At 42.1% G+C, this 15,081-nt stretch overlaps 1 protein-coding gene across 7 annotated transcripts in view; it reads right to left on the minus strand.

Annotated features, from left to right (window-relative positions):
• Positions 1–15,081, minus strand: part of NCKAP5 (NCK associated protein 5) — a 1,012,185-nt gene that overhangs the window by 914,897 nt on the left and 82,207 nt on the right. The gene's annotated exons all lie outside the window — the stretch shown is intronic.

Below are 15,081 nucleotides of genomic sequence, written 5' to 3' on the forward strand. Positions count from 1 at the left end.
AACCTCACAGGGTTGTTGGGTATAATCCATGAGATAATATACAGAAAGAAGAAAGCATTTCCAGCTCTAAAACTTCCGATTCCATGGCTCTTAACTCCTTAACTCTTGCTGACTTAATATAAAATCCAGTTATGTGAATCCACAATTCCTTTAAAAAGAAATTCATAGACTAAGTACCTCTCTCTGACAACTTCTTCCTGGACTAGAGCACCAGAGACCAGTCAGAGCCATTTTGCTGTTGCCCAAAACAGAAGTCACAAGGAGAGGGTCATTGTTTAAGGTACATGTGACTCAGCTCAGGGCTATCAGCATTCCATGTATTTCATTCCAAGGTGAAGGTCATTAATGGCCTCTGCACTGCTAAATCTGACAAACTGCTTTCTGTTTACTTTAGCTTAAGTTCCTCTATCTGAAGCAGTCAGGTGGTGTTATAAATATCTCACGGAGTGGCAGTGCAAAGTTGGGTGTAGCTCGGTCACTGTGCCCTCAGAGACATGTCCAGCAACTTTTTGCAATTCTAGATGATACTCTGACCTTGACAGGATTTACATTTTGCTGATACACTTCAATGGGTAGGAGGCAGAGCCAGATGTACAGCAGTTGAAAAATAATATAGGCACAAATGCCAGTATAGGTCCACAGGGCAGGAAGAAACTAGATTGCACATAGGAAAAAGAAAACACAACTGAAAGTAACAGTTACCATTAGCCAACAACTAAATATCGCCACACCATTCTTGTTCAAGACTATTACATTATCCTCACCATGTCTCTGGCAAGCTCATGAAATCTGGTGACAGTATGGACACTACTAAAATATTTTGTAAACCCAATCTGTGGGCACCATGAGAGCAAGGAATTGTATCTGTTTTGTTTGACTGATGGGTCTCAAACTCTGCGAATGGTGCCTGGCACATAGTAGGTGCTCAATAAATATTGAACAAAAAAAAAAAAGGAAGGAATGAGAATCCCAGGGTTTCCTGCTGGATTCTTACTGCATTTCATGATTGCAGTTACAAAGCCATTTGTGTTCAGTCATCATCCTCTTACACAATTAAAAACTTTCCACTAACTCTTTTATATAGCTAACTTTTCCATTTGCTTACCGTACAGAGGAGAGTAATAAATTAGAATGTGCAGGGCTTCCCTGGTGGCGCAGTGGTTGAGAATCCGCCTGCCAATGCAGGAGACACGGGTTCGTGCCCTGGTCCGGGAAGATCCCACATGCCGCGGAGCAACTAAGCCCGTGAGCCATGGCCGCTGAGCCTGTGCGTCCGGAGCCTGTGCTCCGCAACGGGAGAGGCCACAACAGTGAGAGGCCCGCATACCGGGAAAAAAAAAAAAAAAAAAAAAAAAAAAAAAAAAAAAAAGAATGTGCAGCTCCATCAAAAGGAAAAAAAGTGAGCAGACTGAATAGATGATGCGACCAAGATCAGGTACAAAGACTGACAAAAGGGAGGACCTGGAACGTCTGAGCTCAGCCAGCTCTCCTGTGTTCCATCGCCTGAAGACTGCTCACTTTCTGGGAAGCAGTAAAACAGAGAGAGAGGTCAAGTTTTTCTTACTTACCTAAGAATTCATTCTAACATCAGGGAAGGATGGATTTATGAGAATAGGTTGGTAGTTCTTTAGCTTGTTCCACATGAACATGCATTCTTCGGCAGGCCTTCCTGTTCAGAGATGATGCTATGGACCATAATGCAGCCTCTGGAATGGGGATTAAGAGGCCCACGTAGGGCCCCTTTTCCATTTCTTTTTGCCATTAGAGAGACTTAGGTTTGCCTCTGCAACTCAAGACTGACTCTTCATTGTGCCTTAACTGTCCATCCTCACCTCACCAAAAGCCAGTCAGGCCAAGCAACTAATTTGCTAATGGAGACTAACCCTATCTGGCCCAGACCTGGATCCTCAGACTTTCCTCCACTTCCCCTTCTTGCCCACCAAAATTTCCCAATCCTCCCTCTCACAATGGCCTTCTTCTCTGCATTGCCACTGCCATGACCTTAGCTCAACTTTTTCTTGGGTTTCTCCTAAACTAACAGAAATATTTGCTAACCAGAGTCCAGTCTTCAAGTCATGCACCCCTTCAATCCATTTTTCATATTTTCACCCCAGATGTGATTCTAGAAGGCAGTCCTCATCGTGTACCGTTGTACTGGAAAACTCAGTTCCTTGGCACAGGATATCAGACCCTTCGTGACCTGGCTCCCGTCACCCTCTCCAGCTTCACATCCAACTTCTCCTCTGAAGACGTGCCACCCCAACCCTGCCTATCCGCTGGCCGTTCCTGAAGCACACTAGCTCTCTCATAACACTGCACCTCAACCTACACGGTCCTCTGTCCAATACATCCTTCCCTCTGTTATCTTCCAACCCATCTCCTTTCTATTTTTTAAACCTACTGGAGGTTTCCCTGATCCCATTAGGGAGACCTCCAACCACTCACCTTTGTGTGGCCCCAGCACCTTCTCTTTCTATCATAGTAAACATAGCACTAGATTATAAAGTATTTGTTTAATTACCTCTTCCCATGGTTAAAGACTGTGCTTCATTTCTATGAACACACACACACACACACACACATACACACAGAGCACACAACAAATGCTCACTAAATGGTTGCCGACTGAATGAATAAACACATTCATCTCTGCCTCTCAGATCTGCCCTTCCTGTTCTTCCTGAAATAATGTAGTTGCTGATTTCCCAGATGTCAGAAGACAGCCATTTGAGTACTTAAAAAAATCAAGGGTACTGCTAATGTCACTTGGGAGGTTGAGGGGACAGAAAATACACCCTGCCAGATCGAGATGAGGCTCCTGGTCTGTGGGAAGGAGAGCACAACTATCCAATTACTATTTGAAAGGAGAGACTGCAAATGCAAGCTCTGGCCGAGCTCTGTGATAGGACACCCTGTCGTCCAGCCATCAAGAACTACGGTTGTGCAGACCAGGAGCACACCAATGCTCAGCGCAGCTGACATGGCAACTTGACCAAGCAACACGTGCACAGGCTCCCACACTCAGAATGAGCTGATAGCCAGCTGTTACCTACCGAGAGCTAGTATGACTTAAACTCATGTGAGATTTGTAGAGCCCAATGCCAGAGCAGCTTCTTCAGTTAATGACACTGCTGTTTCATGACAGCCTGTTTCTGAAGGGCTGTGGTTACGTGTGCACAGAAAGTCCTCAGGATAATGTAGAAGGATTCAATCCAGAGACATGGGTATGGAGGGGATGGTGGTGGATGTCGATTACTCACACTTAGGAAGAAACCCTCTAACTCATCTGAATAGTGTAAATACTAGACCGGGGGTTGGGGGGGGAATGACTACCTAAAAATTACATTTAAAATAAACAAGCAGTGAAATATTTCCTTACTGGTTACTCCCAGGCAAAATGTTATGCCTGCCTCCTACAATGTCACGATGTCTCAAGCTTATTATTAAATGATGTAATACACTTGCTCTGACAGATCATCATATGTTTATTCAAAAGTTCATTAAAGCCAGGGGTGTGCATGAAATCCATTAATATTCAGGCTACAAATCTGTGGGTTTTGTTATTGTTGTTTCTTTGTTGTTTTTTCTTTTTTTTTTTTTTTACCAGTGGTTCAGTCAAATATATCTAACAAAATTCTTTTGGAGATGATATTAGGAAACAAAGTCAACTTTTGACATTATTTACAGACAAGCAGAAATTAACAAAGCAGCCCTCATTGAATCTTTGTTGAATCCCTGATTGCTCAGAGCAGGAGAAAGCCTTGTAGAAAAAATGGAAATCCTGCTTACCCAGGAAACAGTTAACCTTGTGGGTGACACATAGGGCATCTCTTGAACCCAAGTCTGTGCTCCTTGTTAATTGCTGATTGAAAATTACCTGGGCTTCCCTGGTGGCACAGTGGTTGAGAGTCCGCCTGCCGGTGCAGGGGACACGGGTTCGTGCCCTGGTCCGGGAGGATCCCACATGCCGCGGAGCAGCTGGGCCCGTGAGCCATGGCCGCTGAGCCTGCGCGTCCGGAGCCTGTGCTCCGCAACAGGAGAGGCCACAGCGGTGAGAGGCCCGCGTACCGCAAAAAAAAAATAAAAATAAAAAAATAAAGTCAATTATCTCGGCCAAGAACTACTTCTTGCAGAAAGTAGGCACAATAAGATTAGTCATCCATCTGCAGAAAAAGAACCAGCTCAATACAAAACACAAAACAGAGAAATGTTTGTCTAACGGAGCAACACAGATGATATTTCTAACTATCAGGAGAACTGCTTAGCGCTGAGTGTCAGGATAACCACAGCCTCCTGAATTAATTCAGGTTCTGGGCTGAATGAACGTGCAAAGCTTATTCCCATGGAAACCGAGCACTATACAGATTGATAGGGTTAGAGCACATATAACTGAACGAAGGCAATTGCCAATTTTAAAAGATTAGCAGTGAAAATTTGACACCACACATTTATTTTCCAAATATCAGACATGGCTCATCTATAGTCGAGGATAAAGGATGGTCAAAATTTGACTTACGAGAAAAGAAAAGCCCTACTATAACACAGCCTAGCATCTTTCAGCTCTGGCCAGAATGAGGCAGAAGGTCTGTTTTCTTAATACCGCCCTCATTACAAGGAGATTGTTTTGAACATTGGTATTAAACAGGTTGCCATGGCCTCCTGCCTGGAGTTCAGCTTGCCAAGGTTCAGTCATGAGCCAGCTATGAATGGGCTGAATAAGATGCTCACAGATAGGGTTTCCCACCCCAAACCCCTGCCATAGAGCAGCCCACCAGGAAGTAACAGAGTACTAAGAGTGATCCAGCCTCTCCTCACTTTATTTGGCGTTCCTTCCCTGGTCCTCACTAATGACCTTGTCACATAGGACACATCTGCTGTATAAGAAAGGCTGCTTCAAACAGCGGCAGATCTGCTGTCTTCCATTCCCAAGCACAGAGAACAATGGGGAAGTTGCTTTAGACCTCCAAAAGATTTGTTTGTTTGTTGCTTGGGCAATTTTGGCATTTCCAAATTTTATATATGACTGTGACCAACTGAGACGAAGGCAAACAAGTTGAAAGCACAGCTAACTATGCTCTGATACAGGCCTTTGTCTCCAGTAGATAATAGAGAAGGAACCACAGGGGATTTTGTCTCTGTGTCCTCAGAGAGACACAAAGAACCTCAGGTAACACAAACCAGAATGTTCAAAATGAGCAAATACGACCTGCAGAGCTGGGCTTATGCTTAATATCTATTCAAATATCTAAGACCCCTTCCAGCTTTAAAATTCTCCACTTCTCTGATCTTGTAGCTTCTGGTAGGGACTAAGCCTTTGAAATTTCATGCCAGGTTTCAGTGATTGAGGTTTTTGTCAAGAAAAAAAAAAAGCCCATAAACAGATATGCTGCAAAATTGAGGCTGTATCTGTAAACGCTCAGCACTTGAGAGCGGTGCCTTACATTTTTAAGAGCTAGCGGTAGTTTTCAGAGTTTCATATTTTGGATGGTAAGGTAAGAGCCACAGATTTTTGATAAGCAAATCTGCTGAACAAGACCCTGGGTAGGGGGTCCAGACAAGTTCATGGATTCCTTTCGGATATTTATATTTACATGCAATTAGGCAGAATGTGTGTGAGGGAAGAAATGGGGAGGAAGTGCAAAATAAAAGGGAAAGAAAAGAAAAAGCAGCAAAGACATTCTGTAAGAAAAGAAGGAAGTGGTTTCCACCCTGTGTCTTGCATTCACCTGCTCTGACCTGAAGGTCTAGAAGAAGATGAGAGAGTTTGCCCCCTTTCTCCAAGAGGTGATCAACTCATAATCCCAAGCTTGATATGATTATCTCATAAGCTTTGATAGTTCATTAATTTGGCTTCCACAGATACAATTGTGTTATTGCTCCGAGCATAACCCAGGCCTATATGAAATGTAGCAGCCATGCCCAGGGCTGTGACCTCTTGTTTCAAGGAACTGGCTGGCTGACATTTTATTTGAGCTCTAATACAGGTTGCCAAACCAAGACTGTTTTTTTTGCATGGGAGGAGGTGGCCCTGTAAGATTAACTGGGAAGTTACTGGTAACATTCCAGTTACTGAATTGGAGCAGCCAGGTGTCCATGGCTTTAGCTTTTTGTTTGCAACTTTTGCAGATCTGACCAAAGTCATAAGGACTACTACCAAAGGATTATGAACCGTTTTGGGCTTAAGACCCAGTACCAAATTTGGAAAAATGAACCAGCCTTTAATCAGAAAGAAAAGTTTTAGATTATCTGGATGTGAGATAACTATTTAACTCCAAAAGTTTATTCGCAAGTTAAACTCCTACCCCAAGAGAGTGGAATATATCTGTCTTTCCGTCTCAATCATCTCTGGTTCCTAAAAATGCACAAGCTAAGTGGAATAACCACATTTTCAAAGGTCATGCAACACAACCCATGCCAGGCAGATACATCTTGCTATGTCATCAAAAACCAACCTAGTATTAAAGTTCATAAGTCGAGTTATTTTACAAATAATGTAATTTTGTAGGTACAAAAATACTTCTCAGTGTAGACTATTCCCCTCTTTTTGATATGGTGATAAGTCTTCTCTCCGTTCAAAGATATGACAATAAATCTTTAGTGCCTTTAGAACATAACACTGAAAACACACACACAAGCTCTCCTCCTAACCTAACTGTTCATAAACCAGTGAAAGGGAAGGACTGTGTTACTCGGGAATAAAATGTTGACCCCTGAGTGGGGCTACTAACTGAAATTTAAACACAGGTTTTCAGGGTTCAAGGTGAAATGAGTAGACTGGAGCTAGTCTCCTGGTTGGTGTATTAAATCTCTGACAGTTTCCTAGAGGTAAATATTCATTTTGGGGAAAAGAACTTTCACATAGCCTAGCTATCCAGGTTAATGGGATGGGGTATTGCTAAGGAGCTCAAGTGTATTACTGTCCTTTGGACAGCTAAGCCTCGGTTTTTTCACGCAATATAAAATAACTTAAAGCACCGGAAGCAGTCATGGAGACCATCCAGTTTAGACCTTAAGTCGTAGTGCTGGTGATACACAGCAGAGGCACCTGTACAACATACTCAGAAGATAAGACAGTCTCTGGGAAATAAGATAATGTTACTGTATGGATTTTTTAAACATAATAGCTGCATGTCATTGCTGTGATGTGCATTTCTGAGGCAGTCTGAAACTGGTACGTGACTGTTGGTGTGCTCTGTTATAAATTCAAAGAGCTTGTTCAAGTTTTTTTTCTTTCTTTTTTAACCTATTGTTTTCAGAGTGTCTATTTTGAATTAAAACTTGTTACACCATTAAAAAAAAAAACACAAAAAAACACCAATTCAGGAGTGTCTTTTATAGATGCACATGAAAATATTTACTGATTAAAAAAAAAAAAGGCCACAACTCAATGCCAAGGAAAAGTGACACAAAAGCCCAAATTTCTTATTTTGCAGATTCCTGATTTTCAGAGGTTAAAAAATGGATCCTAAGTTGTTTCTGACCCCAAGCTATTTTTAAAATAGTTTCTCTGATCACCCACAAGGATTTAGAGGTGCAAACACTGTAAACACTCATGGGTTTGGAGCTGACTACCTGGAAATATAAGATTATTCAATCTGAAATCCACTGAGTCTGCATCACTTTACAGCAAAAACATGCAATTTTATGAAATGGACACATTGTTTTTAAGAACTTGGATGTCTGTTTCTGCATTCATTTATTCAACAGATATTATATCTACTTTGTGCTGAGGATGATAACTTGATGTCATGCACTTACCTGACTAAGTTCTCAAGTTCAGAACTGGTACCAAGTGGGAGCCATCGGTCAGAGGCCAACGCCTGTTTCCTGGGGCTTTCCTGGCTTTGGGACCTTCTCCCAGACACTCAGTGTCAGAGCCATTCTGCAGTGGTTCTTCACCACAATATCATTCATTCATTCAACTGACACCTTCTGTCGTGCTCAAGGCATGTAAAGGCAAGAGCAGTCCTTGCCCTAAGAAGCTTAGTCCAGACCCTTCTGAAACCTTGTCCTTGAGACTGTGAGCCAGTACAGCTTGTTTTTGTGTTTACCCCACTGCAATCATACTTAGACTTTCTTCACACTCTTCCATCTCTTCATTTCTCCCCTCCTTTTTCTCCTCCAAGCAAGGCTTTATTTAAAAAGAAGAAGAAGGGGCTTCCTTGGTGGCACAGTGGTTGAGAGTCCGCCTGCCGATGCAGGGGACGTGGGTTCGTGCCCCGGTCCGGGAGGATCCCACATGCCGCGGAGCGGCTGGGCCCGTGAGCCGCGGCCGCTGAGCCTGCGCATCCGGAGCCTGTGCTCCGCAACGGGAGAGGCCACAGCGGTGAGAGGCCCGCATACCGCAAAAGAAAAAAAAAATAGAAGGAGATGGAGGAGGAGAAGAGGAAGAACTTGGATGTTTGGCTTTAGATGTGCAATATCAATCATAAATGATTTATTTATTTTTCAAAACAGACTGAAAAATATTATATTTGCTGTTAATTCAACTATAGTATAAATTTGAAAAGCCTTAAGCTTCAGTCCTTTAAAAAATATTCAGTCACATAGACCATCTACTCCAAAGCTTCCAAATCAGTGAGGTCTGACCATTTATTCAACCCCTCTGAAGTTCATAAACTGTGACTTGTGACAAAACTTTTCCTTATAATTTCCAACTCAAGCGTGCTTATCAGGTCAGAGACACTCCTCCATGGACTTGTCTTTCTGAAGCAGAACTTTGGAAAGCAGACAAATTCTGAGAGAAAACTCGAGTGGGAAGTCTGCAAACTAGACAGAACAATAATTTCTCTCAAATATCAAAATGCCAGTTGGAATGGCCGCATCCCAATGAGACGACAGTGCGGTGGGCAAAACAGAATCCCTAAATTCATTGTAAAGCTCACAGCATGGCTTTGGACAAAGTGGGAAGTTCAAGAATTAAGCTGGGATTGCAAACTGACTTTTTAAAAAAGGCTATCTTGACGCAGTTGAAAGGAATCTAAGTGAATAACTCTCAGATAGTACAAACTATCTACGATTGAATTTTCTTCACAATCTTTTCAAGTGAGTTTCTTAGGATAGTGATACATTTGTGACATAGACTTCTTTCCCTTTGATCTCTCTTTACTAATTGATGCCTGCAAGTCCATCATTAGACATTCCCACCCTTATCACATATTTAAATGCAACACAGAGGAGAGGCCCACTATGCCTTCTCAGTGGCTGAAACTCCCAGCTGTACTGGGAACACTTTGGTAGCTGGAATCTTGTTTTTCCCATCTTTGGTATTCCTCATGCTGTGCTAGGCACTTGATATCACAGAATCATTGAGGTTCAAGGAGCTTGACAGGTCAGTGGGCCCCATCCTCTGATCACAAAGACAAAAAGATGAAGCTAAAACTCAGAAGAAAAAAGACAACTGTCTAGACTGAATCAGCCCATTAGTGCCAAAGCTGGGACCAAAAATGGGGAGTCTGCAGGCACTTGGCAACTCACTTTGAAACCGAGCAGGACCCTGTGGGCCTCCTGGACATGGAAGCCTTTTCATGTTCCCCTGTTCTTGACCTTCCCTGAGTTCCAAAGGGCAGGTTCAAACAGTTGTTAATCAGGGAAGGGAGGGGATGAGGAGGAAAAGGGAGGAACAGCCAAGAAACAATAGCGCAGCCTTGGGGCAGGGTCCTGGTTCCCCCTCAAGGGATACACATAACAATACCTCTGAGCTCTTCTGCAGAACTAAGACCCCCAACAAATGGAAGATGTTAACTACTAGATGAAGCATTCTTTATTCCAGAGAGAAGGTCACAGTTTGAAAACTAAGAGAACCACAGAAGCCATCAGGAGATCACCTGAGGCCAGATGAAAGGAACCAGAGAAGCTCATTAGGAGGAGACCACCCGAGGCCAGATTAAAGGAGTGCAGGCCCAGCACACATCCTGGTCCTTATCAGCAACCCGCCCCTTGAACCATTGCTATAAAACTCCTCACCAAATCCCCCAGTGTGGGAACACACAGTTGAGTGTAAGAGCCCGCTATGTCCCCCTTTGCTTGGCAAAGCAATAAAGCTATTCTTTTCTACTTCACCCCAAACCTGTCTCCAGTGCACAGAGGCCAAGTTTTCGGCATCAACTTCCCAAGCCTTTACTGAGCCCTCTGTGGGCTGGGCATTGTGTTATAGATCGGGAGCATGAATACAAATGTCTTTTCATATAGAAATGAGTTGGCCAGACTCAGAAACCAATAGTTACAATGAATCTAGCTACCTAAGTGTAAACATAGAAGTTAGCTCTTAACCCTTGTGAATCCATCTAAGGAACTTAATAATTGAGATTTAAAAATCATACCCTTAGAATGTTTCACCTGAAAAAAAGTACTAGAACTTAGAGCCCACAGATGTGTTTTTAAATGAGATTCCATCAAATTTAATTTAACTTTATTAATTAAAAATTTTTCCGTTTATAGACTATGACTAGAGAGCTAAAGCATTTTAGTTATATACTCAAAATTAAAGCTGTGTTTATTCATTTATTTAGTCAATTTATTATGTAGGTGTGTATACAAAGAATATAGACCCAGAAATCTTGATTTGATTAGTCCTGATGTTCAGATCTGTTTACTATTAACAACGGCTAAGTTATTAACTTTTCTAAAGGATCAATTCATTGTCATGGATGATGGTGAATCTTAGTCAAGTGTGAACCCTTGCTCCATTCAGTTTTCCATGAATTCTCAGATAATTAGTTTTAAGAAATACCATGACATGGCACCTTATCATTTTCCAGTCCTGCTGGGACAAGTTGAACCATGGGACAAGGACATGAACCACAGAGTTCAAAAGGGAAGGGTCATTAACATCCAACACTTGACATGCAGCCCTTGCTTCGTGGGAGCATGGAGGCTCCCTAGATTTCTGAATGCCCATCACCTCATGGACTTGTGGTAACTGCAATGCCTACTGCTTTGGTGTCTGGCCTTGGATTTCACCAATAACTCAGAACTTCACACATGGTCTGTCTGGTTTATTTACACATATCTTCATCTGGTTGATATGTGCCTTTTCCCAACTGTACTAAATTTATCCCATTTTGGAGATGGGCAGAAAATATAATGCTTGGTGTTGAGCTGTGCTACTTCAGGGGCCTTTGCTACCCCTCATCCATGCAGACATCATGAACCAGGGTCCTTGTCCGTCCTGGGATATCACATAAATGCTGGCTCATTTCTGAGGGCTGAGAGAGCAGAGAAGAAATTGGATCCAATTATTGGATATCAGTTGTGTGTATGTGTGTGTCTGTGTATGTGTGTATTGTTATTGCTGTCTGATCATTATTCTGGTCTCTCTTTTTCCTTCGGCTGAACAGTCACTAGCCTGTCTCTAGAGAGTTATTCCAGCCTCAAGACTGACTCAGTTCTCTGCCCTCTTTCCTCTTTCTGTCATCCATCCACATTCCCCTCTTGACATTCACAAAGGGCCAAAGCAGAGAAAGACTCCAAAACGCAGCTCTTCTCAGCACAAGCTTTGAGCTTCTGTAACTCCCATCCATGCGGCTTCCCAAGGGAGCCCTCACTAGAGCTCTGAAGGAAGCGTGGCAGAAATCCTGAGGACAAAAATACTGAATTTTTAAGAGAGCTATATTTTTTGAAGATTTTAATAGGAGCACAGAGCCTTGCATACAAGGTGTTCAATGAAAATTTGATAAATGGAAAAATAAAAGGCAAACCTGCAAACGTGTCTAGGAAATGCTGAAGCTCCTTGGAGAAGTGGGGCTTTGGATGGAGGTGGCCCCTTTTCCTCGCTCTAGGCAAGGGCAGGGATAGACCATGATCTTAGATCACGTCCAGGTGCATGAGCTGCTTCCTGGGCATCTGAAAGTAGCCAGAAGCACTCCAGCTCTGAGGGGCAAGCTACCTTTTTTTTTTTTTTTTTTAATTAATTAAGAGTGTGAGTGGGAAAAGAAGTTGAAAAAGAATAGATACATGTATATGTATAACTGAAGCACTTTGCTGTACACCTGAAACTAACACAACATTGTTAATCAACTAGACTAGATGCCAATATAATATAAAAATTACAAAGATAAAATAAATAAATGCATGCCAACACTGGAAAAAAAACAAAAAAGATTGTGTGTGGGGAACTGTACTCAATATTTTGTAATAACTTATAAGGGAAAAGAATCTGAAAAAGAATAGATATATAGATATATGTATAACTAAATCACTTTGCTGTACACCCAAAACTAATACAACACTGTAAATCAACTCGACTCCAATAAAAACATTAAAGAAAAATGGTGTGTGTGGCTCACTCACAGTATTCACTAGAATAAAGCTTTACATAGTGGTTGTAGGGACACATGAAAGGAACAAAGCCAGTGCCCTGCAATCATGTTTTGTTGTTATTTCATTAGAGAGACTGTTATCCTTCATTTCTTTTTTTTCACGCAGCCATTCGTGGACCACCTTTGAAAGATGCCCTCCACCAGGCACTGGGGGGGTCTAACCATGCAGTCAAAACCCCTAGTCCTCATCCTAGTTCCCATATTGTTACAGTTCTCATTGTTAGTAGGGTATAATTTTTAATTCTCTCAAGTTTTCTTTTTTTGCTCTTGTGTCACTTGATCCTGATATAAGTCCAGAAGAAAATAGAGGCTCAGAAAAGGTTAAAGGATTTGAGAAGGGCACACAGCTTGGCAGTAGCAGAGGTGGGTCGTATTTTGTGACAGTAAGGGCTGTATATGATTTCTATCAGCCTGCCCCCTTTTTCTTTCTAAAGAGGCCCTGCACAAGGGCAGTCGATCCTCTCTGGGCAAAGGACTTTAAATTCCAAATGTGTGCCTTGCAAGGCTGTGCTTTCACTAGTAACCACTGTACATACATTTCCAATTTCCCACTGGGGATATGGTAACCATATAAGAAAAAGGATTAACTTATCTTTTTGCTCCAATTATACTAAGACTCATCCTAGTTAATTCCTCATTTAAAACCAGGGTTCTTTTGGTTGTTGATTTCCAGATAAACTCCAATTATCAAAGAAATACAGATGTGATCTATATTTGATCCGATTAAGTGTTGCAAATAGTACAGGGTAGAGAAAAACCAAGCAACTGGCTTTCGATTGGACTCAGTTCTGGTTCTGAAATGAAGTGCTGACTCTTACTAACTTGTGTGATTTGGGGCAAGTGAGTTAACCTTTCTGAGCCTCAGTTTCCACATCTCTAAAATGGGAAGCATAATACCTTCTTCCCGGGCTGTTGGGAGAACTTACTGGAACATAAGCTCTGTAAGAGAAAGCCTATATCAGTCTTGTTTAACCACAGAATTCCTTGAAGAATCAAGCACAATAAATATTTGTTGAATACAGGATTCATTAAAATATGTAAACTGGATCTGTGCAGTACCTAGCACATCACCAATGAGTCAGAATCTACATCTAGGCTGATGTCTCCCCTTTCTACTTTCTCTTTCATTTACTCAGAGGATTGGGCTCCATGGTATGTGTAAAAATAACGTTTAACAGATATAATTTGCAAGGAGGGAAGAACTTTTATAGACGCACATGCCAGAAACATCTTTCAGAAACTTGCAGGAGGGTTGTGAGGATGTCTGAGTCACTTGGATTAACTGTAGGAAACCACCCATTCTTTATGACAGAACACACAGCCCATGAGCTCCACTGGAGCTGTAGAGAGTGAAGAAAGGAAGAAAGACTCTGACAGGGAGAAGCAGAGGCTGGGAGTCCTGGGGGTGACTCTCCTCTTCTTCCCCCGGGTGAAAACTCTCTCCATGCACAAGGACAGGCTCTCCAGCCTCTTCAGGGCTCATGGGGAAAGAGCTCCAATCCCAAATACCATCTATGATCTGTTTTCCATCGTAGGATAAAAAAGGTCTGATGCTAGGCATTTAGCTCCATGGGAAACTACTACCACAAATTGAATTTTGGAAATTCAATTCAATTTAAAATGCATTAAAGTCTATTTAAAGAAACTTTCTGGGGCATCTTTTGTTATGTGAGGAATCTCTGTGGAAAGAGGAAAAAAGCAACCCCTGATGTGTCTTTTGTGTAAATCTGGATTCACATAAATAGAACTTTCTTAAATCAAGGTGTGCGGGCCTCCTTTGCAAAGGGGTACATTTCCTGGAACTTCTTCAGAGCAGCTTGCTCCATCCTCCCCATTGTTCAGAATTCTGGTAGGACCTCTCATCACAATACGAAGGAAGGTTTCTAAACATGAGGGAGGTCACAGTGATATCTGAAGTAAAGGCCTCCAAGCCAATGGGGAAACTGCTTTGAGAAGAACCACTTGGTTCTGTTGAAACTGGCTGTTGAAACTACAGCACAGCATCTTCCAGAAGACGGCATCCTGGGAATAACCCACCCCATCACCATGGGAAAGGGAAGCCAGAAAGCCCCCAATCAAACCCACAGAGGCACACACCTCTCAACTTTGAAATGCATTCAAGATACACGTGGACGGTGCAGGTATTAGCAGCTTGAGGTTTTTGGCAAGACTGACCTTGGTGTTTACTAGTCGAGTGATCTTACAGAGCAGTCATTTAATTTCTGAGCCTGTTTCTTCATCTGCACAATGGGGAAATTATAGTCCCTCCCTGTAGCGTTGTTGTGAAAATTAAATGAGCTAACATAAATAAAATATTTAAGTCCAGCACCCAGGATATTGTAAATGCTCTGTAATGTTAGTCACCATTATTATTATTATTATCAATGCCACTAATTCAAATAGGAACTAAAAACCATATGGAATATTTTAAGGTTACCGGATTTTTCTGTAACACCATCATTTCACATGATGTGATGACACATTGAGCGGAGTATGTAATTGGTCCCCCTCTTTCCATCGCAGAATTCAGTATCCTGTATGACAGAGCTACTCTATCCTAAACCAGTGGCTGGATCTTGGCCTCTTTCCTTCATCAGAACACACTGGTTCTGTGCTTCACTCTCTCAAAACCTTTTCTCAACCAAACAACAATTGTACAAGCTGATTCCATTTATGTCAGTGCTTTCAAGGGACATAATACAGCTCACTTGAGCACTTACAAACGAATTTTAATTCTAGAATTGCAGTACCACTCAGCACT

Source organism: Kogia breviceps, chromosome 2 (genome assembly GCF_026419965.1).
Source record: "Kogia breviceps isolate mKogBre1 chromosome 2, mKogBre1 haplotype 1, whole genome shotgun sequence".
Lineage (NCBI taxonomy): Eukaryota > Metazoa > Chordata > Mammalia > Artiodactyla > Physeteridae > Kogia > Kogia breviceps.